The sequence below is a fragment of the Marmota marmota genome, unplaced genomic scaffold (assembly GCF_001458135.2).
Source record: "Marmota marmota marmota unplaced genomic scaffold, marMar, whole genome shotgun sequence".
NCBI classification, from domain to species: Eukaryota; Metazoa; Chordata; class Mammalia; order Rodentia; family Sciuridae; genus Marmota; species Marmota marmota.
In genome coordinates, this window is record NW_026000082.1 from 27837146 (window position 1) to 27843345 (window position 6200).

At 37.1% G+C, this 6200-nt stretch overlaps 1 protein-coding gene across 2 annotated transcripts in view; it reads right to left on the reverse strand.

The window, feature by feature from the left end:
• LOC107141958 (argonaute RISC component 4) overlaps positions 1-2953 on the reverse strand; it is a 34495-nt gene extending 31542 nt beyond the window's left edge. The window contains exon 1 of one of the 2 annotated variants that reach the window (XM_048815764.1): positions 2566-2953. The gene's annotated coding sequence lies outside the window, so the exon portion shown is untranslated. The remainder of the gene's footprint in view (positions 1-2565) is intronic. The other variant, XM_015485275.2, reaches the window with a different exon arrangement.
• Between the last annotated feature and the right edge of the window lie 3247 nt (positions 2954-6200).

The following is a 6200-nucleotide window of genomic DNA, read 5'->3' on the forward strand; positions in this document are numbered from 1 at the left end:
GGCTCAGTGGTAGAGCACTCGCCTAGCACAGGCGGGACCCGGATTCGATCCTCAGCACCACATAAAAATAAACGCATTATGTTGTGTCCATCTACACCTAAAAAAAAAAAATATTAAAAAAAAAAAGAAAAGAAAATAGGGCTGGGGAGGTGGCTCATTAGTCAAGCGTCCCTGAGTTCAATCCCTGATTACCCCCCATACCCCCCTCAAAATAGATGGGGATATAGCACAAAAGTAGACTATTCCTGGGTTCAATCCCCAGTGCTTCAAAAAAGAAAAGAAAAATTTAGGCTGGGGTGCAGCTCAGTGGTAGAATATGGCCTACAAGAATGCATGAAGGCTGGGGTTGTGGCTCAGTGGAACATTTGCCTTGCATGTGTGAGGCACTGGGTTCAATCCTCAGCACCACATAAAAATAAGTAAATAAAGATGTTGTGTTCATCACTAAAAATAATATTTAAAAAAGGAGAATGCATGAAAAGGAGCTTTCTAGATTTCTAGAGTTTCTCTAATCTTACCTCCTACCATATATACACACACACACATATGAATACATCTCAGTGGCTCCCCCCATCTTTATTCCTATCTTCCTATCCTTCCTCTCTGCTTTATTTTTTTTTATTTTTTTTCTGCTTTATTTTTTTTAATCACACTTATCACACCTTATTTATCTATTTTTGCTCTTCCGCATCAGAAGAGAAACTGAATAGAAACTCTTCAAGGGTATGATTTTTTTTTTACCTACTCGGGGTCTTTTGCTTTTCTCTACACCTTTTATGCCATGAATTCCTAGGGCATAAGTTACAGCAGCTTAGACGGGCTCTCACAAAGTGTGCATCTCTGGGCAGAGCAGGTGGCACTTCAGCTGAACCCAGGTCTCCTTCTCTTTGGCTTCCTTCCTTTTGTGATCATTTTCCTTTGCACATTTCATGAGGCTATTTTCAGCTTACAGAGAAAGTGCTTAATATGCTCAATATGCACATTTGTTCTCTTGGCAGGAAGTTTGCTCTTAACGTGTTTGTTTACAACAATGCCAAGAGCATGCTGGCCAACACCAGAGACTCTTCCAGTTTTACCATGGAAACACTTTGGGACATTCCTTTTTGAACAGGATCCATTCCCTTGATGTTTATAGCAACACCTTTTCTATAGATTCACATGTATATGACCAATGGAATGATACCATGTTTTCTAAAAGGCCTAGAGAACATACAGCAGGTACCTCTCTTCTTTCTCTCTGTGTTCATCACTTTATCAAATTACTGGAACATTGCAGCTCTGGTCAAAAGGCAAGAATAGAAATTTTTGCCTTTGTGGTTGTTGTTCATCTGTTTTGCAGTGCTGGGGATCAAACCCAGGGCCTTGCACATGCTAGGCAAGTACTGTACCACTGAGCTTCACCCCAGCCTGTGCCTATTTTATTCATATTGTATTCCCACAGCACAGAAAAACATCTGGTACAGAGTAAGCACTCCTGACAATATTTGTTGAACGGACCAAAGTTAGCCATTGTCATCACTTCTATTACCATTGATCTCAGCTGTACCATAGTTGAATAATTATGGTCTTACATAATACTGAACTGTACCAGAAAGCCACATGATTAATCTATAATGAGAAAAAAAGTTAAGCAGCACAAAATATTTCACTTGACAGCAAAAGCATTCTTAGAAAAGCAAGACTCAACAAATCAAAGACTGCTTAAATATCACTACATGGAAATAGAGAAAAGTAAAGTGGATATACATTAATTTTTGCTACAGGGTATATATTCATATTTGGTAAATTCCTGATACCAACAATAAAACTTATATCACCTCATCAGACCCCCTCTTGGATAATGCAAGAAACAGATATCTCTGTAAGCTTACTTTTTTTCAGTGCTACAAGATAATTCTGTCTTTCACTTAATACTTCTCATGTCCAGTAAAACACTTAAAAATAAAATTTGAATTTCCAGATACTTCTATTTTCCATAGACATGAATGTCTTCATCTATTTTTTATAAATTTCAGCTAGGTCAAGCAGAGTGGTACACACTCATAATCCCAAAGACATTTGTTGTGCTAAAGTAGGAGTAATATAAATTTGAGGCCAGTTTAAGAAACTTAGCAAGAACCGTCTCAAAATAAAAAGATAAAATAAGCCACGCACGGTGCTGCACACTTGAAATTCCAATGATTTGGGAAGCTGAGGCAGGAGAATTACAAGTTAAAGGCCAGCCTAGGCAACTTTGTGAGATCCTGTCTCAATAAAAATTAAAAAGGGCTCAGTGGTAGCATCTTTGGGTTCAATCCTCAATACAGAAAAAAAAAATGTAAATAAAATTTCTGCTACCCTTGGTTAAAGAAAGAGCTATCTTTTTTCATTCAATATGTATTTACTGATTGACTAATGAAATATGCAGCACTTTGTTAGAACCAAAGAGGATAACTACCTAAGAAACTTAGCGTCTTGGATTACAAACAAAGCATATCTGTTGAAAGAATTCAGATAGCAATATATACATAATAAGCAAATCATATGCACTTATATATATGGAAGTCTACTCTTTCTAATCCTTACCTGTTGACTCTACGAGGCCGTTTTTCTGGTTTAATATCCACATCATAGTGATACACATCTATTTTAGGGATCTGAACCTGAAAATGATTAGCTAACAGTCGAATTGGTTTTCCAACAGTTCCAAGGCCCGGACGACGAGGTGGCTGAAAGAGGCTAGTTGGAGGTCCTAAAGAGACAAAAAGATATTTGCTGTGCTATTTGGTTAAGAAGGAGAAAATTCCTTTCATCATCACCATCACCATCATGATAGTTGTGATTACCAATATCTTACTATTCACTGAACATACTCTGATATAGAGTTTAGGGTGTTTGTTCACCTAAGGGTCTCCAGATTTCTAAATATTTTGCCATATTGCTATTATTTTGAATATAGGAGTCATCAAAATTAGATAGCTGGGTGTGGTGGCACATGCCTGTAATCCCAGCGTCTCCAGAGGCTGAGGTAGAAGGACTGCAGGTTTAAGGCCAGCCTCAGCAACTTAGTGAGGCTCTACGCAACTTAGCATGACCCTGTCTCAAAATAAAAAAATAAAAAAGAGTTGGTGAAGTGACTCAGTGGTTAGGCACCCCTATGTACAATCCCTGGTACTGGGGGGGAAAAATCAACTTTTAAGCCATTTTTGCAGTCTATTGGTATTTACTTCTAAATATTGAAGTAACATGCTTATAATATTTGTTCTTGGTTTACATAGAAGATGATTATTTAGTATGCTTATTATCACCCCATCTCCACAGAATTCCTCTCTCCTCTCTTTCTCCCCTCTCCTTTCTCTCAACTGAACATCTACAACTTTTCAGCAGGAAAGGATTTTGTGTTACAATCTGGGAAATATTTGTCTAGATAAACCCTTACTTCCTTTGATGAGAATATCAAATGAACACAGGCCTTAAAATTGAGCATCTTTTCTGCTCTGAATAGGTGTGAAGCAAAGTGGGCTATGGTAACAATGGAAAGATCCAAATTTTTCTGCAATGGCATTTCACTAAGAACAAAGAATTCAGTGAGGAGAGAAAGCTTTGGCAGGATAAGCTGTTCTGATGCAACATCTCTTAGGATAATTAGAGCAAATATTTTAATGAAATATGTAATGGTTGATCACCATATATTAATAAACCACTAAAATTTTTTCACCTATTATACCCATTGTTCATTTTTCTCCTAAATTCTACTTATTCTTCAAAACTCAGTTCAGGTTCTGGGTGTGGTGGTTCATATCTGTAATCCCATCTACTTGGGAGGCTAAGGCAGGAGGATGGCAAGTTTAAGGCCAGCCTCAGCAATTTATCGAGGCCCTAAGCAACCCAACAAGACCCTGTCTCAAAATAAAAAGGGCTGAGGATATGACTCAATGCTAGAGTACCCCTGATTTCACACCCCAGTACCAATAAAACAAAACAAACACTCCCAGTTTAGAGGCAACCTCCTAGGAAAGTGTTTCTTGATCACTCCAGACTAGAGGCTCCATCCTCTATATTCCCACGCCTCTCTGTACAGGTAGCACTTAGCACAAGCACAAGAAACCACTTCTTAAATTACCCTGTCTCCTCCTCTAGTCTGTAAATTCTTAGAAGAAACAGATCTGCAGTTCACAATCTCTTCAACATCTAATTCAACATTTAGCATGTTGTAAGAACTCAATAAATGTTAACCTGAACAATGTCAATAAACCAGATAGAAACTAAACAGAAAACTCATCCCTAACATTCATGAATTATTTTTCAATAAAGCAAAAGCACATAATTTATATCAAAAGCATTTTTTTATTTTATTAGTTGTTGTTGGATATTTATTTTTATGTGGTGCCAACAATCAAACCCAGTACCTCACACATGCTAGGCAAGCACTCTACCACTGAGCCATAACCCCAGCCCTCAAAAGCATTATTGCTTAAAGTTGTTCCACTTTTGGTGTAGAAGGGGATCTATTTGGGTGTGATAAGATAACTGCAAACAAGGCAAGAAGTAAACAATAAATAATGTCAGAAGCGACAGGCATACTGAATCAACCCAATTAAATCAGATAAGCCATCACTGCATTTTCCAAGACACATTTAAGCAATCATTATAACAAATTAGAAGAAATCCAGCTTTATAGTAAAAATTTGGAAATAGAAACTTACATCAAGTACCTTGCCTATGACTTTGATTTTAAATAATCACTAGAATCTAGGTCTCCTAACTCCCAATCAGTACATTTTCCCTCCAGTATTCTTCACAATCCTCTGGATACTTCACTGAAGTGCCTGATGTCTAAGGAACAGAGGCAGAGGGATTTAAAGAAAAGGAATTAAGAAGCAGAAGGCTCAGGGCTGGCATTATATCTCAATGGTAGAGTGCTTGCCCAGTGTGAGGCACTGGGTTTGATCGTCAGCACCACATAAAAATAAATAAATAAATAAATAAATAAATAAATAAATAAATAAAATGAAGGTATTGTGTCTATCTAAAACTTGAAAAAAAAAAAAAAAGTAGAGGGTCAGAGTGTAGCTTAGGACAGTATTTGCCTAGGACACAGAAGGCCCTGGGTTCAATCCCTAGCAACAACAACAAAAAAAGAAATATATATATATACACACACACACACACATATATATGTATATATATACACACATACTAATTTTTCTTTCTTTAAAAAATTTTTTTAGTTGCAGTTGGACACAGTGGCTTTAATTAGTCTATATATTATTTATTAATTATTATTCTTATTACTAGTTAATTAATTAATTTATTTGTTTATATGGTGCTGAGGATCAAATCCAGGGCCTTGCATGTGCTAGGTGAGCAAGCTACCTCTGAGCCACAATTCCAGCCCCTGTTTTTTTTTTAATAAGAAAATGTACAGAGTGATCATTTTCAATAAACTTGGAAAATTAATAAATTAATATTTAATAAACTTGGAAAATTTGGGGGGAGGAGGTACTGAGGATTGAACCCAGGGGCACTTAACCACTGAGCCACATCCCCAGCCCTTTCTATTTTTTGAGACAGGGTCTTGCTAAATTACTGATGCTGACTTTGAACTTGTGATCTTCCTGCCTCAGCCTCCCATGTCACTAGGATTACGGGTGTGCGCCACCTCACCCAGCTAAAATCTTTATTCCACATCTGATTTTTTTGAAATTGGTAAACTGTCTACTTACTTAGTGAAGCAGTAAAACAGTGGCTAAAGGCTCTGGAACCAAACTACCTGGGTGTCAGTTCTGGTTTTACCACTTCCTAACCTCATGACCTGGGGCCAGTTTTTGGTTTTCTTGCACCTCAGTTTCCCATCTATAAGGTAGGAGTGTGTGATAATATCATCTGTTTCATAAGGCTAGAGTGATGATTCTATGAAATGATGTATATAGAAGGCTTATCATAGTGCCTTGCAACAGCAAGTGCTCAATAAATGTTAGCTATTATTATTGCACTTGCATAAAGATTATAGCTAGTGGGCTGGGGTTGTAGCTCAGTGGGACAGCGCTTGCCTAGCATGTGTGAGGCACTGGGTTTGATCCTCAGCACCACATAAAAATAATAAATAAAAATAAAGTCATTATGTCCATCTACAAGTAAAGAAAAATATTTTTTTAAAAAAAGATTATAGATAGTGCTCAAACTCCTGAATTTTATATTGGTGGCATTTCCAAAATTTG